Source organism: Apis cerana, linkage group LG3 (genome assembly GCF_029169275.1).
Source record: "Apis cerana isolate GH-2021 linkage group LG3, AcerK_1.0, whole genome shotgun sequence".
Lineage (NCBI taxonomy): Eukaryota > Metazoa > Arthropoda > Insecta > Hymenoptera > Apidae > Apis > Apis cerana.
Genome location: NC_083854.1, coordinates 2,867,575 through 2,894,426, shown reverse-complemented (window position 1 = coordinate 2,894,426; position 26,852 = coordinate 2,867,575). Strand labels below are relative to the sequence as shown.

At 32.3% G+C, this 26,852-nt stretch overlaps 1 protein-coding gene and 1 long non-coding RNA gene across 10 annotated transcripts in view; one reads left to right on the top strand and one right to left on the bottom strand.

Moving 5' to 3' along the window:
• The window catches only part of LOC114577435 (uncharacterized), a 42,357-nt gene extending 41,095 nt beyond the window's left edge, over positions 1 to 1,262 (bottom strand). For 2 of the 5 annotated variants that reach the window (XR_009829334.1, XR_009829341.1), the window contains exon 1: positions 1,006 to 1,262. This is a non-coding gene — a long non-coding RNA (uncharacterized LOC114577435). The remainder of the gene's footprint in view (positions 1 to 1,005) is intronic. The other 3 variants (XR_009829335.1, XR_009829337.1, XR_009829340.1) reach the window with 3 other exon arrangements.
• The window catches only part of LOC107997086 (uncharacterized), a 39,324-nt gene that overhangs the window by 1,439 nt on the left and 11,033 nt on the right, over positions 1 to 26,852 (top strand). For 2 of the 5 annotated variants that reach the window (XM_062073440.1, XM_017055474.3), the window contains exon 1: positions 1,284 to 2,246. The exons of the other annotated variants lie outside the window; for them this stretch is intronic. The gene's annotated coding sequence lies outside the window, so the exon portion shown is untranslated. Of the gene's footprint in view, positions 1 to 1,283; positions 2,247 to 26,852 lie in introns of those variants that run through there. 5 annotated transcript variants of the gene reach the window in all.

Here is a 26,852-nt window from a genome sequence, read left to right as displayed (position 1 = left end):
TGTGTATGATATATGAACAGAGACCTAGTCTCGAAAAGTTACTGGAGCAAGGACTGCTTAACGAGCTACGGAAGCGGAAGGTCTTCAAGCTTTGGCTATTATCTTTGGCTTCTCGATTATGAGTACATCCAACACAATCGTTACATTGTTACAAAGTATCAAAGTGAACTAAAGTGTTATTTCGAAACTGAAATAAAACTGAGAGAAATAAAAAAAGAATCCGAAATAATTTTCATTTTTAATGAAGAAAGTTTTATTATTATTTTTATAATAGAGGCAAACAAATGCGATAAAATAAATACACCATATATAAAATCTATGCTAACGAAAATAGAAAATATTGAAATTTAAGATTGAATGTCGGATTATATTTATAATTATGTATTTTTACGTATTTTTTTGAAGAATTATACATGTATGGAAATATATGTGATAACCTATAAAAATCATTTGTAGAACTAAAAGCAAAAAATGTTGGAAAAGAATTTTTAATTTTATAAAATCGGTATATTCTTTTTTTATTTTGTTAAGAAAAATAAAAAGTAATTGAAATAATTTAATTTTTTTATAATCTAAATGATAATGATGTTCACACTCGGTACAATATTCATTATTGCGAAATAATTCTAATCTAACCTAACTTAACCAAACTCTCGACAGTTTCATTTTCAAATTTATTCGTAAAATTGTTAAGAATCATTTTTCACTACCAGATATTATTCAATAAGTTTTACTTTCAGCACGGTGTTTACTAACGAAAAATTACTCTCCGAAGCAACTTTTGAAAGTTTTATTCTTAAATTTATTCGCAAAATTTCTGAAAATTATTTCTTACATGAACGCTATATCAAGACTAACTATCAATAGCTGACAGACTTCATTCTCAATAAAATTAATGTTCACATATGAAAAATTAATCAATATATACTAATGAAAAATTACTTTCAGCAGTTTTTGAGAGTTTTATTTTAAAATCTATCCCCAAAATTTCTAAAAGTTACTTACATTTGAACACCATGGTAAGGGTAATCATCCAACAGTGACTTTCACTCTCATCTCAGCTTCCACCACAAAATTATTCTTAAGAGCAACTTGAGAATTTTAACGTACTTTCACTTTAACGCTTCAAAGAACACATCAAAGCACAATCAAAGTAACCGAACAAAGATAAATTAATCAAAAACTCACAATCTGTCGAATCGAAAACGCATAAAGAAGAGTATCGAAAAGATGGTGGTGCATGCGCAGAAAACGTGGCGCGCAGCAAGTCGCATTTTCACAAGCAGTCGGCCTAAAGGCGTCGCAGATCAAGCACGCGAAATACGAGTTGTTCGGTCCTCGGCAAAAAAACACGAGGTTTCGCGATATCGACGTTATTTCTAGACAAGTTCTTGAAATCCTGATGATTAAACTAAAAGATAAATCAACATAAACTATAACTTTCGTTCACCAAATAATTATTTCGAAACTTTAACACGTGTTTAAAAACGATCGAAACGTTCGCGAAGCAAATTAAACTTGTAATCGTATATACATAATAATGAATTGACGCTTTAATAATTCTAGTTTGTGAAATATAGATTCAAAGAAAGTTGATACGATCAATCGTCGTGGATAAGACAAACTATACGGGAAATTCGATCGTGAAGAAGCATCTCGAGAAGGACTCGAACGTGACTCGACTCGAAAGAACAAGATCGGCAAACTTCAGGATCGACAAACTTTCTTAGACACGGACATGGCACGTCGTCAAGCCAGTGACGAGAAATCAATGTATCTTTTTCGATCTTCCCGCGATATCGCGTTCACTTGATTAAATGAAGACATGTGCACATTGTCGTGAATTTGAACGATCTAAAATCCAAAATACGTACGAGATCGATTTTAAGTGCAAATCAGTGAAACCGTTCTCTGCCATTATTACAATATATTAGAGAAATATATTAAAAGGAATTTATCCGTCATCCATTTATCGATTAATATTTTATGAATAAATCGAAGAAATTTAATTCATAAAAAACTTTTAAAACATTAATCGTGATGTATTTACAAACTATGCATTGATTTCGAAAACTTTCGGATTTAGATATTCAACGGTCAGTTCCTATCAATAAATCGATTTTTCGCATTATCGAGTGAAGTTGGAGAGAGTTCGATCGATGGAACGACCAGAGGATTTAGTATCGAGAAAAATGTGCAGAATGTGGTCAGTTTACAACATATAAATTGTCTACCAATTAAAACAGGTATGAGAATTGTTTGAAAATATTTATTTCTTACTACGTTATTATTAGATATAGAAAAAGGGATAAAAAAGTCTGTTTTTAAATAAGAGACAATATTCGATGTTAATCGATTATGCCGTTTGCGATTATAGCGAAATGCTTTGTCGTTATGTTCCTATGTGCATGAAATCACTGTTTCATATTCTTTTCTCGCAGAAACAATTTTGCCAACTATTTCTCGTTCAGACTATCATTCTGAAAGTTTTCGTACTGATGTATCGGCTTTCGATACGAATTTCATTGATAATTCACAACACTGAGCGGTTTGGATGAGAATCATGCTTTGTTCTCCATTTTCCGTTGTTCGATGGTCTATCGATAATATGCATTAATCTACGTACATCTATTCCAATTTTAAATTCGCTTGTTCAGAATTTCTAGAACTGATTGTGCATGTTCTTCAGATATTCTTTGAGATATATTTTAGAAGGAGGGATTTTTATTTATTCTAGTAGCAAAATAAATATAAAAAAAGTGAATTTTTAGGTTATCCTTTATTCTTCTATTATATATATATGTACAAAAATATTAAAAATTTGAAGATTATAAAATATTTCAAATTTAAGTTTCGAAACTGTTATAATTGTTTTATAACACAAGTATCAAAATGATATATAGTATTTTTGTAAAAGTTAGTGTAATATTCAATGTGAAAATGTAGAAAAATATGATACGAGAAAAATATTCGAACGTGATCGAATAGATTAATCAAACAATAAATATATTAATACATATTAGATTCAATCTATGTAAATATGTATCATATAATTTTAAATTTCATATCGTAATTATTTTTTGTTATGAATAATAATATCTTACATAATAATAATGAATTGTATAAAGCTAAAGTTGCTATATTATATATAGTTATAATTTTTCTACAATTATATTAAACTTTATTTTATTCTTTATGTTGCATATTATATATTAAATATTTTGTCTTTGTTTCTTGCATTTCATGTGTATTCTATATATTTATATACATTTAAATTTGACAATAAATATTCACAATCTAGTTATAATATTACCTATTCAAGATTTGAATCTAACATACTTATTTTTATTATTTGGAATTTTAAAAATATTCCAATATTCTATGTAAGTGTATATCAAATTTCATTAATAAATGATTTAATATTAGATAATCAAAAAAGTTTTTAGTTCTTTATATATGACAGAAGAATATAAAAGAGAACTATTTATAAAACTCATTCAATGCTATTCCATAGACAGTTGCAAATGATTGCTGAAATTAGATTTTGTAGTGGATTACATTTAAAATTGCGAATTTCTGTGCTTAATTACAATGAAGCACTTCCGAAAAAGTTTCCACAATTTCAGCTTCTCTTTTACATTATTATAATTGTTAAATTTGGACAATTGTCCTCAAAACTAAAAATAGAGAGTATAAAAGAAAAGTTTTTTATATTTCAAAATCGTGACTTTTATAAAATTTATTTAATATTTAGGTATATAATTTTTTCTTTATAAAACAAAATAAATATTATTATTTTAAAGAATAAAAATTTGTTTTCCAAATTTTCTTGGTCCACTGATAGTTTCCACATGATGTATGATTTCTACGATCAAACATTTATTGTTTTAGAAAAGTTTTAGAGAAAATAGATACATCATCTAATTCATATCAATCGTCGAGGATTTAGGTAAAAAAGAAAAAGAAGAATAGAAAAGAATCGATTCTCAAATTTTCAAAGACTGAATCTAAAACTTATTTTTATATTAACGATAATTATGTCACAATTGCAGCAAGCAAACATTTATGATAAAAGTTCTTCTTTTATATAAATACATCTTTTAAATACATTTTCGAAATATTATCGATAGTTGCCTAACAACAAATTTTCCCCGTGTATTTATTACTATAGGAGAGGAGGAAAAAGTTCGTGATTGGCATTTCAACGATATCACGCGTCGTCAATCGTAATGAAATTTTAGCCCGAAATCAATGGATTTCGGCGAATTTATCACGATTTATCACGATTTCCCCTTTCAGCTTAAATTTTCGTCATTTGAAATGACGTCATGAAGTATTTGTCGAATTAAATTCTATGAAAAGGGGGAGGGACGTATCATCATATTCGAACAATTTAAAATGCGCAATCCACTCTATTCGAGCTTTTCGATCGCGACCCCATTACGATACATTTACACTTTATACCTCAACATTAACGAATTCGTTCGTTTTCACAATTTCGTACAATGGAACCATCGCTCTTCGATCGAATGTATACAATTTCACGAAATATATAAATATTGAACTTTTTATTTTTTATTATTTTTTTTTTTAATAAAAATGAATATAGCGTATAAAACAATAATATAGAATTGTGTATATAGTATTTGATATATTTTTTATTATCTTCAAAACTGAGGATAAGTGTGGAATGAAGATATAAATTTGTATAAAATATGCTCAATAGTTTGTTTTTCGTAAAAGAAGAGGAATTGTATAACATACACATAGAAAACTGGAAATATTTTATTAAATTATTATTCTATGTAATGATAATTAAGAGTCCCATTAAATCATTGTAATATCGAGTGAACAGATATTGAAACGTATACGGAAATTTCAGAGTGATAAGACTCGAAAGAGTTATAGTTAATAATACAGAATATTAAAATAACGTATTTGCACGTAAAAATCCACTTAAAACACAGAGATGGAAAGATCGGGAAAATATGCGTCGAAGAAAAATTCGTGCTCGATAGAAATTTTCACGTTTAATTTGGAAAATTAATTGCATTAATTCTTCGCTATATAGAAAATAATCAATTTTATTTTTTTTCCTCTCGTTAACGAACGTTTGAGCGCCAAATACGATGGCAACGTTTGCCGATTTCGATTTGGAACATCCTGTTAAATTTTATCCACGAGTAAAGTGGATCCGATAGAACGAATTTCTTATTATTACTTTTCGCGGCAACGTAGCTTTTCATCGGGTAATATCGTGGAAAATATAGATCAAGAAAAATAAAAAAAAAAAAAAAAAAAAAAGAAACGATTCGTCGATTGACCCAGAAATAAATTTTATTCTCGTTGCGTTTCGTATTTTCTTGATACCCGATGATACACGTGAAAAAAAACGAGAGATCCATTGTGAATAAAAATGTAAGTGAAATTATTCTCTGCATGCTAATTTTTTTTTTAATTAGTCCAACGTATTCAATCTCTGCCGCTTGATATACCTTTACAACGATAGCCTCCAACAACTCGATATAAAATGGAGATAAAAAAAAAAAATATATAGAGGAACGACAATTCAATTTTGGAAATATGATTGCTCATATCTTGGATTTCGGATTAATCAGAATATTACATTTGAATAAAGAACTTTTATTTAACCATATTACATATTTTTATAACAAAATTGTTAATGTTAATAATATCTATATTGTTATATGTTACTAGATCTTTCGATCGAATCTATAATAATTCAATAGTGGACGCGTTTATTTGAAAGTATTCTTATAAAAATTCTTATAAAAAGAATTACAAAAATATCAACGATATAAAACTTTCTACAAACTTTTCACGTTAATAAAAAAATTGCATGGAACATGTTAGAAACATTTCGAACTTTGGCCGATAAATATTACTTCTTGTCTTGTAAAAATATGTAGGAACAATTTACCAAACAACAATTATGTACGTTCAAATATTGAGACGCGTTGTTAATTTATCATTGTTTCAATTTAATTATCCCGAATTCGACCGCTCTCGCAGAGTGATAAAATCAATAGATAGAAAAGGATAGATGGAAGGGAATGATTTAAATATTATTTCCCTAGTTATTATTAACCGTACGTCGATTTTCATTCGTGTAAACATCGGTTAATTCAATCGTATCGCGGTAAGAATCGTGTTTGTCGATCAATAGCCATGTTTATCGCACGTAACATGTGGAATAGGGATACATAAAAGTTTTAACATTACTTTGTAATACTCTTACAGAAAGATTTGATAATAGAAGAATATTTTATATCCTATCCTGTATCACTTTGACTTTGATTAAAATCAACTTTTAGATTCGAAAATAGTGGAAATTTATAAGTTGATTTTTCATGAAAATTGAATATTTTCGGTGAATTTTCTTGTATCCTTTTGCGTGGCCGACTGTGCGTTACATTTCCTCGAGGAAACGATTTGTTGGAAATATTTTTATTTTTCCTCGAGCAAAATGGCGTTCTATAAGGTGATTTTCAGTTTCGCCTCGAAATGGTGAGTTACGATACGTTAGGCAGGGCAAAGTTTCTACTCAAGTGAAATTCCATCTAAAATTGATCGCGACGAGGTCATGGGGTTAGCGAGACGTGAAACACTGGATCCTGAATTCAAAGAAACTCGAGGGTATCATTCCTGTCCATGGGACATGAGAAAAGGGCGACCTCTTCGCGTTCCGAATTTTCATAGGATCATCTCTTATGTTGCGAAAATTTTCTCTTTTCGGCCGAGAAAGTTTCTTAACTTTGAATATTAATATTTCTCGTTCCACGATAAATTATCGGAGTCTTTATTTTTTTTTGAGAGAGAAGAAAAATACGCGATAAAATGTAGACAATGAATGAAATTAATCAGAATTACCAGAATTATTCATTTTGTAGATTCAGTTTGATGGATGAGTTCGCGAGAAAAACGTTGCAAAAATTTCTTCGATCCTCCCTTATTCTCGTGAAAGATTCTTCTAAAAGTGATCTTGTTAAACCACTTGCCTCGAGGCGTGCTTTGAGACGATAAAACTTCATTTGTATAAATTTGTCGGGGAACAAATACGTTCGTGTAATCGCGTAAACGTTCATCCAATTCTAATTTTCGTCCAATTAATGGACGAATTTATCCGAGTGTTGTAAATTTAGAGACAATTTTACGAGCTTTTATAATTAGATTGCTGATATTATCGCATTTATGGAAAATTTAAAAATGTAAAAAAGATGTATGTAATAGTGTATATAGAGTTTCACTGTGAATTCGAGATCACTTGAGATTATTTCGAATCTCTGTAATAAAATATATGCTCCTTGGATCGAGACTTGTCTCAATCCTGTCCCATTACTAACCGCGAGACATGTTTCGAGACAAGTCTCAATTGTGTAGAAGGTACTTCAGTCCTGGTAGAATGGAAGAGAATACATTGAAGAGAAACGACTCTTGTTCAATTTCAATTGTAAGATTTATTTCATGATTGCATTAAACGTAGTTCCTTTGTGATATATATATATGATTTGTGCAATGAACGTTTTATTGAAAATAAAAATTTAGAAGAGGATAATTGGAGAAAAAGTTGTTAAAAATTTTTAATCCGCAAGAAAAATAAAAAGTATGTTCAACTTGCTGAAATTGTAACTTTTCGTAAGATATTTATGATTCTTTTTTTCCCAATGAGCGATTACGATATTTATTTTAATTAACGTATTCTTCTCTTTTCTTCTCCGCTACGAAAATATGATGAAACTTTCTTGATTATTTGTTACTTATATTTACATCCTCGAACAATGGAATTTCTTAGGCACTTTAGTTATTGTTTAAAAATATTCGAAGATGTAGCTATTTTTAATTAAAAGAGTCGAAAGATGAAGAATTATTTTCAAGTGTAATATAATGAAAATATTTGTTTATATTATATCGAAATAATAAGAATAAAAAAGGATAATAATATATAATACCTTCATTGATTGTAATGCTCAAACGATTAAATCTATCAGTATATGCATATATATGTATATAAATGTAAATCATATGATTATGAATAAATATATATACGTATAGAATATTTACATGAATCGACAGATTGTAATCAATTAATTCTAAATTTATAAATTTGTATTTAAAATTTAGATAACACATGAAAGAAAGAAAAAAGATTCGATTTCGATTCGAAGAGTTTCGATTTATTCATAATTAATATTAACTAATCGATCGAAGCATCCGAATATTATTATTATACGATTAGTATAATAATTACGATACAACTAAAATCGAAGCTTCTTTATTCGCTTTTCTCTCGTTTCGACGGAAGTTATTGCGTTTCTAAATCGAAACATTGACAATGCAATTTAACGATGGAAAATCTGATCATTTTCCACGCTGATGTAATTATTTTACATTTGATTTGGTGTAAATAATTAAATTAAAAATTTTTGAATGTAATGAACACACGAATTTTGTACAATGCACGATAAAAATAATTTTCAACAATCCCTTGCAAGAGATTTCTTCTCTTTAAAATCTGATATACCTTTCTCAAAAATCGAGATCGAACGCTTTGAATTTTTTTTTTTAATAAAAATTTTAATTCCAAAGTTGCAAATATTTTCTTATAATTTCCAAACGAATTAATCTGTTTGTTTGTTGGGTGAAAATTCTGCGAGGGAAGCAAATCTCTTTAAAGAACCGCATAAGTACTCGACCGCATTCGATACGTTTTGCCAGTGAAGATATCGTTGTTTTATCAAACGTTAAACTCGTTCGAGAATCGACACGATGGGATTCCAAACCACTAACTTTTATCACTAGCATTCTTAAACTTTCGAAAACGACGTCTCTCGACTTTCATTCATCCCCTTCTCTCTCTCTCTCTCTTTCTTCTATTTCGATTTTCTCGCCTGTATTGTTTTCGTGTTCCGTGAACAAGAATTTCCCCTCAGCCAAGAAATCGAGGACATTGATTTCCGTTTTCCCTCGAAATTATAGCGCCGACAGGTGAATTAATAGCGTCGCGTTTATTGACTCTTCTCAGAGACATCCATTTGTATACACAGGTTAGATCGAGGATTCATAGAATTGATCGAGTATTGACCAACCGATTCCTCGCGTATGGAAAGTTTCTTCTCTTTTCTTTTCATTTTTTATCCCCGATCATTGTTTGCAAAAGTAACGAAAGTGTTTCAACAAAAGCCACGAGCGTTAAAGAATATTGTGAAATATTAATGTAAGCTGATGGTACAGGGGAATAGATTCAAGAAGATATTTTTTTCTCGTAAATATTATCCCGATACACGAGCGTGGAAGTATTATTATCACGCAAAAAAAAAAAAAAGCACGATGATTGTACGATGTTTCGAGTCAGAATATTTTTTATATTCGTTGTAATTAAATTTCAACATTCTCTCTGTTCCATTTCTCTCATCCCGCGTTATTTACTATCTACTATTTATTTTGCGCTTGAGCAAATTAAACCCCCCTCTCGGTATACATAAGCCGGGCTAAAAGGAACGCGAGACGATGCGTTTGAAAAACTCGCCTCTTCGACGTTTACCAGGGAAAATATTTTTTTGCGAGTTGGAAAAACTAGCATGCCACTCCGGTTTTCGTTTCATTTACAATCCAAATTTGGCTTTGAAACTTTTCGCGCGGGATATTGTAAATATTTCGGGGGAGGGGGGGATGGGAATTAAATACAAATATATATAAACCTATCGTAACGGATAAAGCAAACGGACGGCGCGTTTTAGTGCAGAAAGAACTGCGGTAAAGTCGATTTTACAATTTTGAAATTGTGGAATTTGAATGTTCGACGATTGTGTCAAAAGTAATCGCAAATTTGTTGATTTTTGTATTTGTTATAATATTATGATCGTGATATCTTTTTCGCTGGTTATATTTTTAAAACGTTAATACGTTTTTGCAATGTCTCGAAAAATAAATATATACATTATTAATACGCGAAATTTTTTTTTTTCATAATTTACGCCGCAATTCTCGTTTAACGATCCAAATTTTCTTCCAATTTTCCAAGCGAAATTAATCGAAATTTACCGACATCCATTTTGAAAATTTTTCGGATTTTTTAACGTATAATCCACGCTCCAGTTCCCATTTAACGATCCTCTTTCCAATTATCGTGATAAAAGGGAATACATTTGGTAAGGAAAAAGTGTTATACGTCGGACTCTCTAATAGAACTAAGTTATAGAGGGCGAAGAAACGCGAAACCCTGCAGAATCGGTATAAACTCGGTTAGTTATGGGCCACCTGAGCGCCATAACCGGCAATTTTCGAGGCTCCTCTTCACGCGCATCAACCCTTAATGCCGCGCGTGAAACGGCCAACTTTCGTTTTCTCTCCCTTCGATCGTCTTTTGCCGCGTTTCCAAATTTCCACCGTCCTGCGTTTTATTATTATTTATTCACCGATCCTCTTTTTTTCCTAGTTCTAGAAAAATTCTAGTCTCAATAACGGTGAATGTAACAAAAGTAACGTGAATACGTTATAACATAATTCGAATTGAAGATAATAAAAGCAATCAAGGCGAAAGAATTCGAGAGTTGGATAAATAATATGACGAGAATAAGGAGGATCTCTATATCTGGAATTGGAACTTGAGGGAGGAGAAAATTTTTACCGCTTTTTCGAATAAATCTGTTATACGGTTTTCGCGCAATGGCCGCAATTATAGCCCGCGGTCGTTTCCCTTTTACGGCCACCTCTTCGTTCGAAAAGAGCGCGAATTATTCCCCCTGAAATCTTGGTTAATTACGCTCATTTCGAGTCATTGTGGATATTAGTTGGAGGAGAAAGTTTTGTCCATTTTACGGGATGAGGGATTATAAGAAGCGTAATATTCTCGTTTATCTTTCAGTTTTGATTGCATTCGTATTCCATACTTAAATTTGTAGAGTTTGATGGTGTATTATTTTTGTGAATCGACAATCTATGATATGTTATGATAAGTTACACGAGAAAATATTTCGAATAAGAAAAATTAAATAAAAGACTGTATCGACTTGCGATAATGAAAGAATTTTCAAAAAACAAATAACGTTACGTAAATTTTTAGAGGATAACGTATAACAGAATCTAAAACTATAATCTAAATGAATTCAGGAAAAAACTTGCTTTCTCTTTCATTACCATCGATTTATTCTAAAAGGAGTAACATTTCTAACAATTGATGCATCTATCGTACAAAATTAATTTCCAATTGTTGCCATTATCGTCAATTCAGGAAGCGCAAAAATTTTCTTCTCCGACTGGCTCTCCAACAACGATGCTCGCCAAGCAATACAAACTTATTTTTCAATTAGAACTGGAGGAAAACTCAATTCTCGGGCATCATTTCCCCGAGTCGGTATCTGGGTCAGGTTTCCATTGTGAGAAAGTAACGCACATGACGAAAAGACAATCTGTCGTGCGAACAAAATAAATTTTTCTATCCTCGAAATGAATTCGGCATTGTATTGGAACCAGGGAGAATGCATAACCGGTCGAAATTTCATTGGAAAATTTTTGGAACGATCCTGGATACGTCGTAACCTGAAAGGTGTACGTACAATCCCTTCATTTCCGAAAATAACCATCCCGAATGGAAGACAGAACGACCGTGAATGAGCGATAAAATCAGGAAACTTTCCTTTGAACGGCCGGTAAAATTGGTTTCCGGGGAGCTGGGGGGGAATAAAGGAGGGGGTGGTGCGTGAATACTCCGATTGATCCCCCCGGTCGAAGGGTTTCGCGCGACAACAAACACTTTCGGGATAAATCGAGTAAGGGGGATCTGAGTAATCTGAGGGAAATCTGAATTTTTCCAGTAACTGTAACACGGAGTAACATCCCCATCTTTAATTCATGCTCCACCGATTACGCTTCCGCAGTGCACTTTTTACAACGAGCGAACGGATTACGACCGATCCGTAATCCTTCCTCGTGAAAGATGGCGAGGAGAAAAAATGGAGATTGGTCGTCAAAAATTGTAAGGATCGTAGTTTAGAGAAAGTGAATCGTGAATCACTTTTCTAATTGTGATACAATTCTTTCGTTTTTGTGCCGTTGGGAAATTGGTGCAATTTTATTCTTGAATATTTCATAATCAAAATTAGGATGTCGAACGGGGGAATGTCGTATCGTCCATTCTCGGCACACTGGAATTTCAGGTCAGCTTTATACGGGCAAGTTTGTGCATACCTGACCGCTTCTACCGAAAAGTTCATTGACGTCACGAAGTTGGATGTTGATTAAATTATATCGATAAAATCGAAACGAGCGAATTTCTCCTCTTCGTTAACAACTAGGATCTGTTGTCCATCGATAAATTAATTTAATTCTAATAATTAATTAGCCGTTGTAAAAGAGACGCATATACTGCCATTAAGTAATTATTCAGATTCGTTGCTGCAATTGATGTAACTAATGCTCATTAATTCAATCGTTTATTACGGTATTTTGAGCATGGAATCTAATGGAAAATTATCAACTTTTACCTTCTGAATATCGAATGTAAATAATATTGAATTTTGATTATTATAAAAAATAAAATTTTTGCAAGAAACGTTGCTCGTAAAAAGAATCCGAGGGCCAGGATGAAACCACGTAGAAATAAAATGGTCGAGTCGAGAAAAAAAGAGTCGAAAAGGAAGATGAAGAGAATGGAAGATTGTTAGTCGTTCTCCCAAGAGCGCTTTCAACCCTTATTTCATCGTGAGAGGGACTAACGAGGCTATTGCTCTATTTCTAGCCCTCGAGATTATCCTTTTCCTTTTTTTTTTCTGGGATGGAGTTACGTGTTTTGGACGCAAATACCGCACAATTATTGCGAACATTTTCAAGAGTGTAACGAATTCTCTGAACCAATTCGACAGCTGCAAACCGCAGTGGAGAGCCACAGGCTACAATGTAATAAACTCGATAAAGCAGTTGCTGATCAATTATTTCGATATGGATGATTTTGAGCGAAAAATTATGGAACATTAGGCAACGAAACCAGAATACAATAGTGGAAATTTTATCACTGCATACAAGAAGAAAACTTATCATCAAATGGAAGAATGTGAAATAATGCAACTAAAATTGAGATAATATTTTAGATCTTATTTGAAACTCTTAATTTTCATTCAATCAAAACTCTGATATTATTATATTTATGAGAAGCTATTAAATGATGTGACTCGTTCAATTCCATCATTTGTAACTTGAGGGAAATAATTCAGTTCAGGAGATTTTAAATCCCATTGGACTCACCCCCTGTTGCCTATGAGCAACAGACAGAACAGGAATGCAACAAAACTACAACAAGACTAATATCTTAAAAGCAAACCGGCCTGTTGCTCAAACAACGGAGGCTTTAAAATGTTATATCTTTTCCCTCGAGCATTTGTCGTGCAAAATATTGGGCCAATTGCGCCAATTAATTACACGCGTTCTTTAAAGTAAAAAAGCTCTTCAGAAGGTAACGTTTAAACATCGCGTTAATGACCCATGAAAGGACGTGGTTCGATATCGACGTCTCAAATACCAAGAACCACTTAAAGAATACCAACTGCCTCGATGACTATGCCTGAACCAGTTGGGAAAATGGGCGATCGTTGGTGCGTGGATAGAGGCAGAATTATTGAAAGAGGAGAGACATTACGTGGATCGATGGCCAAGTACCCGATATCGTGGAAGTGACCAGGCTTTCCCAACCGGGAGAAGAGGGACAACTGGGTCGCGGTGGTGATAAATGAAACTAAACTTTCCAACTGTTTCTGTTTTGTCTTCTCCGTCCGCTTCGATTCCCTTTTTTTTATTTTTCTTTCATATCAGAAATGAATCGATCGGGACAATGTTAAATGGCGGCAGTGAAACCCATATCATCTTGTGAAGGGGATGGGTTTCTGAAAAGGTGTAATCGAATCCGAAAACAGGATGGTTGTGTGGATAAAGGGATAGAGTGGTTGGGTCAGAAATGATGAATCGTTGAATGGACTCCATATTGTTTGAGCAAGATTTTTATGAGAGAAGAGTTGAGATATGCAGCTTTGCTTTTTGCATTAATCATAATTTGGTAAATAATTATCTCCTAATTTTCGTCGATAAATGTGTTGTTATATATTTTGTGTTGTTAATTTAAGGAATTTAATATACATTTCTACGAATTGATTGATTGAGCAATAATAAAATATAATTATGAATCTTCTTTACATAATATTCATTGAAATATCGGATCAAGATTGCATTTAGAAAAAGTAAATTTTATTTTCTTGAGAAAGAAACAAGATTTTCGATCGCAGAAGAAGAAGAAGAAGAAGAAAAAGGAGGAGAATCTCGGGAGGAAAGAAAACAAGAGAGAAAATGAAACCATCTGTCTATTTTATGATACTTGACGCAGTGATTTACGGTTGCCTCGTTCCACATCCAGTTCCTCCACCGACACCCATTAATTAACGCGTTCTTGGACCACGTTTCTACCAACCTGTAACTATTCAACGTTGCATCCACCAGCTTGTTACTGTTTTTTCTTTTTTTTTTTTTTTTAAAGCAACAGATGCAGATTAATCTTTTTTCGTTTCCCAATTCGTGGATCATCATTATGATAATACTATGATAATCCAATTTTAGAAGGAAATTGTGATAATAATTTCACGTTATTTTAAATTAAAACGTAAGTTTAGGGAAAAAATAGTAATGGTGAAATGGAAGAATATAAAGATGTGCAAAGAAAGCAGCTGCGTTTTTAATCCTTTAGAAAATAAGGTCTAAATTAGATGTTTTTAGAGAAAAAAAAATGAGATGAGATGGAGAATAATGAAGTATTCCATAGTAGAATTATACTTCGATGTGTCGAGGAAAGAAATAACATCCATGTTGAAATATTGTGGAAATTAGTAGCAAAAATAAATTGTAGAGAAGAAGAGATTTTTATACGTGGAATGTTGAAAAAGAGATCCATTATGAAATTTATTCATTCACGGAATTTTGCTGAAAGAGAATAAATCATTCGTCGATATAATATAAATTTAAGTTTAACATTTAAAATTTATAAGAGTAATTCCTTTAAAATATATATAGATATATAGATTTTCCAATAAAAAAATGTTTATTGTCTATATAAATTGATTTGGTCGACTTTCTTAGATGTAGAAAAAAAAAAACTCAATATAGAAATAAAACTTGACAATATACGATCGATAGTAAAGTACAATGGTGGTTCCATGATCGTAGAAAAGTATAAGAGGGCAACTATTGTTGGAGATATTATCTTCATAAAAGGTATTTTATTATTCTTTTAGAAAACAATTTGAAAAGAATATTATATAAAATTATTTTTAGATTGAAAATTTTTTTACATAAAAATATCATGAAAGAATTAGAGATTATACGATATATCGTTTGTGTTATATATTCCGTTTTAAAGTAAAAAATAAAAAGATTGTATGAAAAAGAGACGAATAATGTGAGGAATTTTGTCAAATTCAGAAAATAGAGGGAAGCTTAAAATAAGATTCGAAAAAGTATAAATAAATATTAATTATATAAATAGCTTATATGATTGAATAATTTTATAATTTTCTTTCAACAATATTTTTGCAATAATAAAGATTTCGTGAATTTTAATCATAAAATTAAAAATATAAAAAAATATACATACAAAATTAATAAATAAATTTTTGTAAACATTTCAACTGTATTTTACGATCATTTTTATAAATACAGTATAGTTTTATCGATCGTGAAATAGAATAAAAAAAAAAAAATATCAAGTATCGTTATATTATTATTTATACGTTGCTTTCAAACATATTCAAACATAACAATAACGCAACAGAAACATTTAATAAATTGAAACCAGCGAATGGAAGAGGCAAGCTAAAATTTATTATCGTAATATTTTTGAAAATCCAGGGAAAAAAGTCATTCGTGCGAAATTGCTCAGCCTTGAATTCTGGCTTACGACGAAATATCTTGTCACAATCCGTAAACGAGATTTTGGCCAACAAAGATATTGCTATGATTTCACAGCTACTTTTCTCATAACCGATATAACATTTTCCATAAAAAAAAAAAAAAGGAAAGAAATCTTTTTGTCTTTACTCGAAATCTTACTCGAGAAATAAACAAAGTCATATCGAGAGGTTATTTTTTCTTTCATCCCTTTCATATCTTAATTGGTTGCTGAGAAAGAGCACGTGAAAACCACGAATGGATCTAGTAACTTTCTTTTTTCCCCTGGAAACGTGTAATGCATCTTCCAGGAATTACGTCTGTCATTTGTCTTGAGTTTGGGATAGGTCAGTGAGACGAGAGTTATCCGAGTAAGCTGTAAGGACGGAGATAACAAACGGATTGAAAATTATCTTTTTCTTTACACGACGAAATCTCAGGAACCGGAAGTCGTATCGAGATAAATGAAAAAGCGTTTTAAAGAGGAAGATTCCGCATTTCCAATGCTCTTTCATTCATTGACCGGAAATTATTATCTTTGAAGTTACAGCGCTTTAAATTTTTTCCAATTTTAATCGAGAATTTTAAGATAAATTGAAAGGAATCAGCGAACGAGAGATTCGAGCGTATGAAAGAAAATAGATAAATGGTTAAAAATTACTCTTTTCTTTGCACGATGATATCTCGAGTACCGGAAGTTGTATCGAGATAAATGAAAAACCGTTTCGAAGCATAAGGTTTCCCGCTTTCGATGATCTTTCATTCATTAATTAAAATTCGCTATCTTTGCAATTATAACGATATATAAATTTTTTTCTAATTTTTAGTAACACTTGATCGAATTTTATTTAATCCTTTACAGAATTAAAATATTATTATTTTTCGAATATCAAACTAATTAGGATGTCAAATCAATATTTTAAAACTCGTCAAGAATCTCATATTTTTCTTTTTCTAAAATAAATTTTAATCATAAAAATACACGTTTCTTTCTGTTCAAAGATTATTAAGATTGAAAGAATTGTCTTGTACTTCTTTCATTTCACTCTACAACGAAGAATAAAAATAACGAAGCTCCGATTAATTGGATCAGAAATGGCGATCTGATGATGTTTGATGCGCTAACCAACACGGCACGCGATCGAGAGGAACCATTACCCCTTTTTTTTTCAGATATTATGCTCTCGTTAACCCAGTTTTCAAAATCAACGTGTTCGGTAAATCAGGATCGTGTTAACGAGAAAAACCATTCTCCTCGTCTGATATAAATAAAATGTTCAATTTTAATAAAAATATCGAATTCAAGTTTTGAAAATATTATTGCAACAAATGTACTAACAATTATTCCAATTCCAATTTTAGAATTCTCCATCAATCTTCTTTCATCTTTTTTTTTCTCTCTCTCTCTCTCTCTGTTGTATTCTTAAACACGATTTACGATGGATTAATGCCAGATGCTGGATTTTAGAGCATGTTTAATTCTCGAATAACTCGAGATAGTGGATTTCTGTTTCGCGCGATGCGAGTCAAAGTGATTTTTATTTCCTTTTTATATCACGGAGTAATTCAATTTTTAGCTCTAACAGTTACTGAGAAACAGTCTAATATATAAAAATATATTTGTAGCAACGATCTGATACATTAATTAAGGGTTCGTCAAGCTCGAATAAGAAACGAAACAAAATGCTAAAACATTGTATTCCTTGCATAAAAGTACTCTTTGGCTCCCTTTTAGCCTGTGAAAATTTAGAAAATATAATCGTTTACAATTTCGATCATCTCCTCGTTTGTTTCACTTTCTTCTTCACCCCCCAACAACAATTCGCAACCCATGAAAAGTATCTTTCGCTAAAAGCATTGCAAAAATGCAAAAATGCGCCTTTAACGTGGTAAAAATCCTATTGAAATTCCTCGCTGCGTATATTCTGTACTCCTATTGTTCCGGTGGTGCAGTTTAACCCTTTAAACTGCGAATCCCGTGGAAATCGAGGCCAACTTTTTCCGTTCTATTTCGCGTGCCTCGCAATTATTATGCTGCATCTAGCTTCCAGGATATCTTTGCGCTGGAAAGATATTTTCATATCATAATAAATTTGTTTTACAACGAAAGATTACTATATATATATATATATATCGTAAATATGTAGGATGATGAACAAATACATCGATTTTTTATAAATAATCAAATTTATGTCGATTGTTGTATGCGGGAAAAATATTATTTTTCTCGAATAAAAGTCGAGATATCAATTTTGTCGAAATAATTTCGTTACGAATCTACGAGCAAGTGCGAGAAATGGTCGATCTGAGCATTCAAGATGATGAAGAAATTTCAACAGCTTTTAATTATATACCTTGAAAAAGGTGACGCGATTATATAAGGGGGCGAAAAATCAAATAAGAGAAGAACAGTAAAAGTAAAGCAATGTAGGTCAAGAGTAAAACATATAGAGAGAAGTGAAGATTTCTAAACTTTCATTGTGAGAAATAATTCTTCGTAATTTCCCGTTGAGAAAAATAAGGGAGGAGAGGTATTTAATAATTATTTTTGGCGAACAATATAATTTATGCATTTTTCTTAAATAAAAATAAAAATAAAAAATATTGGTTGATTAGAAGCATATAAGTTAAATGTTAAATTTTCTTAACATTACGAATAGAAATGAATAAAAAATTATATTCGATCGCTCCTCTCGTTTCTTTCAGAAATTTAAAAACTGGGGAAATACCTTTGAAATTATTTCGAGAAAATCGAATACTTTAAATATTCACATTATTTATTAGGATAATTTAGTAATTTTTGAATGTTTATCATAACTGAAACAAATCGTTCGGAATGATCTAGATTTCGACGAATTGAAATACACGTTTTTGTTCGATCTCGTGGAATTCAATGAATCATTGACAGAATTAACGGAGAAGAATAATTTTCAGTCTGGTTCTATAAACAATGTATGAATTTAAGCTCGTAATATATAATATATCCAACAAGAACATTCGTGAAAGAGGCCATCATCCAATGTTCAACCATCTTTTTATACAATTATACATCACGTCTGCTCGGAACGTCACGATGAATCAATATTTCATAACTTCATTGCAATAACATTAACTCGGTGTTTCAAATGAATTGTTTTAAAAATAACGAAGAGATGAAAATAAGTTATAAGAATTAAGATTTAACGAAAATGTAAAAACAACCATTCGATTCTCTTCTTCTTCTTCTTCTTCTTTAATCGAGATATGATGATTTCTTCGAAAAAATGAGCGAGACATTTTTACATTTAAACAGAGACATCTCAGGATATTATTTTTTCACGCGAGACGCGACTTTTCAAGAAGAAATAAATATTTATTTCTTTCTTTCTTGTAAATATTAAAATACGAGCTATTTTGCATATTTAATAAATAAATTTTCATCCTAATAACATAACAATGACACGGCCATGAAAATGTTAATTAAAATATTTCTAACTTCGCATCGAGTGTGAATCGAATTCATTCATTCGTCGAATTTTTTAATAAATTTCGAACGCAAACGAGGAAAATTGTTTTGTCATCTTGTTTCGCCGAGGAATAATAGAGTTTCTCGACTTCATCTTATTTCGATGGAAGCACTTTGGCTGTTGTACCATCGCCTCAATAATGCACGGAAATTCAAACCACTTTCTTTCCCCGAACATTATTCCCGTTCTGTATATATAATATCAATAGAGTATAACGTAAGAGCCAAGGAGCTCTCAGTTGAAAAGAGAAAAACGTAAGAATATTAATTCGTCCCTCGAATTAATCGATTCAGTTTATACATTAATATTTCCCCTAAAAATGATCTCGACTTGTTATAAGCAAGCGTTAAAAAAAAGAAAATAGAAAAATGATTCCATAAATTTAATTCTCTCTCGAAACTCGTGCGAATAAAATAAACTCGTTTAACGTTGGTGTTAATTTATTTATTTATTTAGAAAAAAAAAAATTCCACGAGCCATACATCGTGTATATTTGCATAGAAACTTGGTTTATTTCAAGTTGGACAAACTGTTTCACATTTCCCCCGCATGAATTTATCGGCGGTAATTTAGACACAAAGCTAGTATTCGCCGCAAGAACTGATCGAGCATTGTTCTCGACTCTGGAATATCGTTCTCATACTTGATCATTGTTCGCTCAACGATTGGATACGGTGAATGAAGTTTCGCAATCCTTTCGAGATTGAACGCGCGCCCGCATAAACACGCATAACTCTCGATAAATAGCGCGTGTGTGTGTATCTGATCGAGGGAAATCAATTTCATAAATTGAGGAACGGGGGGAGGGACTCGTGAAAGAAATGGAAATTCTTCTTCCATCGTCGGTGATGAACGATCGAAATAATTAATTCAGAGATGATTGATGTGAAAAATATATACGATCGATTTGATAAATTATAGTTTTTAAAAGAAAAATTGTACGAGATTGGATTGGATAAAGTTTGGAAAAATAAATAAACACTTGTTACATATGTTTTGTGAATTAATGGCAAAGATTAAATGAAAATGTGCTTTTAAACGCATTTTATATTTTTCGTTTAAAACTGGAAAGAGTTGTTTTTTCCTCCTCCGGTTAAAAGAGTTATGATTAAGCTACATTTTATTTTCAAAGCGTTATTTTTCCAACTCGTTAAGGGAACATTTATTTTCACGTCTTTAATCATTTCCACGAATCTCGAAACGCTTATCGCGGCGAGGAGCGTAGAAACTGGTCCATTAAGCTTATTTAAACCCATTATACCACCCCGGCCCTTATTATCGTCGTTTAATTTCCATTCCATCGGTGTCGCCTGCCCCGTTTCACGCATTTCGAAACTCGAGCAAAATTCGAACGAAAAAGAATAAAAGGGAATTGAACTCGTAAGGATAATTTAATCGAATCCAGCCAAATGAAATTAACCAATTCGTCTTCTTCCGGCCGACGAATGATAAACGGGTACAGATTTTCAATTTTACGCCTCGATTCGAGCTTGGTGATCTTGGTGAAAAATATTCCAATGACCGACGAGAATGCGTGATTTAATCGATAAATATTTATTTGTCGAAATATTAAAAATGTTTAATTTGGATAATTGTCCTCGTTGTTGGAAACATGATTTATTTTAATATCTATTATTCGTCAGAATATAATAACCAGAAGCTCAAATTTACGCTTCCTTGTATTTTTATTTTTCTCAAGAATTGAAATATCTTTGATGATTGCGTCGTATTAGAAAAATTCCAATCCCTTTGTTTTTCTTCGTGTTCTCGAGGGGAGGAAAAAAAGAAAACTCGGAGAAGAAAAATCAGGACCCTCGTATATCCTGAGGGAATAAACAGGCTCTTTTCGTTTGCTTTTGGAGGAATCTTAATCGAAGAAAGGGTGTGCATCCCCTTCCAATATGGTATGGAATTAAGAGGATGAGAATGAAAGAGTTCAAAGACCTTGTCCGGTGTATTAGAGTTAATTTCAACCAACCCGGAATTTAATATTTCCGGCACGCGAATTCTTTCGTCAATGACATATCTCCGCGCAACTATATTTCGACTTGAAATTAAAAGAGATTATGGTTGTTCCAGAGGAGAGAGAGAGAGAGAGAGAGACATTATACCCAATTTCGAAGGGAATTACTAAAGCATTAGCGTCGATGCACGTTCGTTTAATTCTTTATCCGGCGATTTATGTGTAATTGCAACACGGACAGATATCAAGTCTCTTTCTCCTCTTCTTCTCTTTGAAACGTTGCAATATTTTAAATTAATTTGAATTAATTAAATTAACGTTGTTACGGAAGAAGAAATTTTTAATGCTCAATATTAAATTTTCCGATGTTGTTTTGTTATTAACATTTGTATTAATTTCGAAGCAAAAATTATTATAGGCTCGTATGAGAGTTCCTGCGGAATTATATTGTATTATATCGAAATAATAATTTCAATTTTAACCTGGGTATCTTCGTTTTGATATCGATATTTTTTCTAACAACAAAATTAAGAGATTATAAGAAGAAAGAACGTAATGTATCACATTTTTCTTTTATAACTCTCGACAGACTAATTAGAATTAGTAAGAGCGGAGATTAAAAGATTAATTCGTTTAATATCGCGAAATTTCTTTAGCTGATAAAGTTCGAGATAAAGTGAAACATCTTGAAGCTAGATTCGAGTTATCAATTTTCTACTCCTCTTATCACTTTTCCCTGTTACATCTCCTCTTACAATTTATCCTTACAAATGGAAGGAATTCCGATAATTACAATCGCAATTGAAAACAGGGAAACACTGGCTCGCTGGTATGCTAATTACCAAAACGACGTGCAATTAACGCTCTCTGTTTCGAATTAAAGCAATAACTGGTCGATTAACTGCTCCTTAAGCCGAGCTTAACACGTTCAAATATCGTTCCATTACGCTATATTCGTTAAAATCGTTATCATCGTCTCTTTCGCGTATAAAATATGTATTATTTCTAACCTCATTATTCATCTTAACATAACTAGAAAAACTGAAATAACTAGAATATTTTTTATTCAAAGTAACATATATACTTATTTTCATCCGATTAAACGATTCCAATCGACCCTTTCATATCGCCGACGACATCTTAACGAATAATAACGCATTATCTCGAAAACAAATCGATAATATCAGAATCCGATGCTTTCGATTCAACTCGATATTCGGTTCGACCATTTTTCAAATCTAACATAACCTCCAAACATAATATATTTCATCATCCAAATTTGACTCTCTCAATTCTCCAATTCACAATCGAACTCCTCTCGAGAGGTAAATAAGGAGAGGAGGAGGGGTTTAAGAGGAGAATAAACAATCCGTTTGAAATCGTGAGCGAGGAGGGGGAGATTGGTAATCGTGCGTGGGAGGACAAGGGGCGTCTATTAAAACCATTAACGCGCTAATGGTTACACAAACGTTTTGGGAAATCTGTCTAATGGACGCAAGATTCATGACCGCCTATGAAAATTACACCACCGCACTGTGATACCGTGTACACGCGTGTCATATATATCACAGCTGTCCTGTATTTGATTATAACTGTGAACCGTGTTAACCAGCTACACGTATATCCATACGAAGATGAGGGGGAGTAAGGGCATTCCCTTAGAGATGACACGTTTGTAAATAATAATCGAGTTTTAATAATCGAAGGGTATATTTAAAAACGACTCTTTCCAATTATGGAAAAAATCGTATATTTGTAACGATCTCAAGTATATTGGAATGTACATTTTCGAAGAGAGATTGACTCGAAAATTATATGAAGAGAAAATGGTTATTTTATACATTCCCCTGTGGAATATATAAAACCATCGTATTTTGCTTCTCTCCAGGATATACAACTCGGTTCGAGTTGTAGCCTGTACGTGCTTTCAACACGGATTGTCGCGATCTCGTAACAAGATTCGAGCTGATCTGAACTCAACCGAGCCACAGATGGGATCTTGGCTCCTCGATGAGAGGACACCTCGTCGTGTCTCGTTGTTTCGAGGAATGCACCAATTATATGGTTCATAAGTCACGGGTTAGGGATTTATGGGCCAAGATTGGCGTATAATGGAATTCTGAGTGGACAGGGTGGTTGAGAGTGAAGTGGCGGGAATATTCGAGGAGGAGGGGAAATACTGGGCCGATAAATTTTGTTGACACGTATTTCGTCCCTGCACAGACGTCTTTTGCTCGGTAAAGAAACGGGGAGAGGCTGGAATGGTACGGTGAAATCCTTCCTCAAAAGGCTCGAAAGTTTTTTTTGACAGAGTCAAGTGTCTCCACAAAGTTGGAATAATTCTCAAGATTCTCAAGATTAAAGAGTTTAATTTTAAAACGTTTGTAAGATTGGAACGAATTGGAAATTTATTTTAGAATATTTGGATAATTTTATAATTGGGAATTTTTTGGTTGATTTTATCCAACTTGATCAGAAAGGAAGAATCTTTTATCTTCGAGATCTAAAGCTAAATATAAATAATTAATTTCTGAATAATTTTATATATTCGTACAATATTATAAATTTATCGATACTTGATACAAAATGAACATGCGAAACGATACAAGCAGCTTATTCCTAAATTAATGGATTTACGAGGGGGGGAAAAAAAATAACGATTTTTAAAATGCACGTCTCTTTGCCGCAGCATCCAAAAAAAATTTATCGATCGAATTTCAATATTCGGATACAACGCTCATCACCGTGGAAATTTTTCCTCGAATTCGTGAATAGCAAAGAACCAAAAAAAGAAGGGGATTTTGTATTTCGCCCCTGTTATTGATCTCAGATAACGATACACTATTAAAAAAATATCGAGTCGAGGAAACGTGTCAAAACGCGTGGATATGACCCGACAAACTGAAATATCGAGTAACCAGCGAACTGTCGATAAAATTTCTTTCCACGCTTTTCCACGTTCGCTTTCATTATTCTCGTCTTTTTGCCAATGTCGCATTAACCATCCAGTGTGCGCAGTGATCGAGGCGTAAATATTTAAAAAAAAAAAATCTTTCTATCGTTTCTACTTCATAATTAAATGTCAGCTTTTGTATAAATGTGAAAGAAAGGGTACGTAATTTGGAACGAGTTGAAGAAAAAAAGTTAATAGCTAAAGTAAATAGGTTTTTAATGGATGAAGAAGGTTATCAGTTTCTTAACAGTCGAAATATATTCATGTGCACCATTTTAACATTTTATGGATGTAAAAGAGTGTATATATATATATATGTGAAGAGTGATGAATGGAGAGAAGTGGAGTTAAAGTGACAGGATGAGAATAAATAGATAGAGAAAAGGTGAGGTTATGTATCTAGTTATATATTTAACACAGACGTAACAGATATTATTCTATTTTAAAAGAATTTTAAACGATAAAAAGAGTTGATTTTTTCCAACGAAAAACGAACGAATTTTCTTGAATCAAACTCGTTTCGATCGTTAATGATTTATTGATCTAACGCGACGAAAAAAAATGGAAAAAGAGAGGGAGAGAGATTTCTTGATTTTTCAAGATCCAAGAGAGGAATATCTCAACCGTGGCATCCAGATATAAATTTACAAAGAAATTTCGTCGTTGTTCGGTCCCCTTGCGCAGCAAAAATTCGAGTACGAATATTTTTCTCCTCTAAAGAAATGCTTGAATCGCAAAGAAGAGTTTGAAAATTTATCCACCCCTTGCACGAGTGTATCCAAAGAATGTAAGGAAATAAGTAATGCTTGTACGCAAAGATATTTAGTCTATTGGGATGAAACATTTTTCAATAAAAGAATAAAAGCTTATCCTGCAACATCGTCTCGCAACCAATGTCAATTAATAGGATTAAACTTAAATAAACTGTAGACGTACGAAAAATTATAAAAATTGAAGGATAAAGTATCTCGAAAAGAAAGAATCCTAAATCTCTCAAATTATAATCATTCGTTCCAAATTTAATCTTGATCCAATTCTGACGATATTATCGAAGAATATTTTACGCGAATAATGTGGCTGCGACTCGTATCAGCCTTCTCCAACAAGCTCGTGTCCATTAAGGGGCAGGCAAAGCGAGAAACTTAACCACAATTACCTTGTCCAGTATTCATGGCTAGAGAGTCAAGCCAACATAGCTGTCACCGACGTTCTTGGGTTAAAGGATCGTTCCCACTGTGTCTGACACAGATAAAGGGACCATTTTCGTTTTACCATTTCGGCCGTGTCGTCTGAAAAACAATCGATCGCGAATCGGGCAGGATCGAGGATTTATAAGATATATTCTCTCAGATCCTTGTTCAATTTCGAGATGCAAGGTGATAGTGAAAAAGATGTCTGCGACGATCGAATTCAAAAATTGAGGAAAAAGAACGGGGGATATCTGTTTTATCGACACGTCAACGTTTTGCAATAAAAGGGGAAATAGAGTGGAAAAAAGGAATCTCGCGAGTCGAATATATATGTTTCGCGCGTGTTGTAAAAATATTTCAAATCCATTTCTAATTTCTCGATCGCAAGTCCAAATTCGAATGAATTCGATCAAGTTCAATTTCTAAAATTTTCCAAACTCTTGGAAAAATAGGTTATACATTTGAAAATTGATCGAGAAGAAGAGATATTGAAATACACCTAAGTGCATTTCTATTTAATCAGCGCGATAATGGCCCATAATTGATGAAACGGTTGATTAGCAAAGTAGCCACAAGGATATCGACGACGACGTAACGAGGACGCAACCTGATACACGACACTGAATATCGATCGTGTTCTAGGCTTCGTTCGCGAAAGCCAGGATTAAGTAATCCCTTCTCGTGTTTTACATCACGTTCTGTAAATTCCTTCGATTATTTCTAATTCGTTCGACCAATAAAATTGTTTTCCATCTTTCATAAGTGTCAACGTGGCGAGTAATTCTTTTCGAATTATTCATTTTCTTTTTTTTTTTTTTTTTTTGGATTTATAATGTTTCGTAGAAGTAATTCTTTTTACTTCTAAAAGAAAAAAAAATTTTTAGAGAAGAGTAATTAATTCTCCATATCTGTATTAATCGGAGAATCTTTCAATTATATATATTTGATTCGTACCGATTAATTTCCTGGCAGCATTCTTTATCTCGACTCGATCGATATTCGAGGATATTTTATTAATTTTCATCTCGTTCTCACGGATCGATAAAATTTCGCGAGATTTCACTGGGTCGACAAATATTGCATACCAATAAAATTTCACAAAAAAAAAAAGGAAAGAAAGAAAGGAAAAATTCGTTTTTAAAAAAGAACGAAAAATCTTCGATTCGAGTAATATTCATAAGATATATTGGACGAGAAAAATCGTCGTTGTAGCAATATTTAAAATTTCACGGGAGTAGAAATTTTTCGATTCAGCTTTTTTCCCCGCAGAGATTTTCTGATTCATAAAATATCTTTTT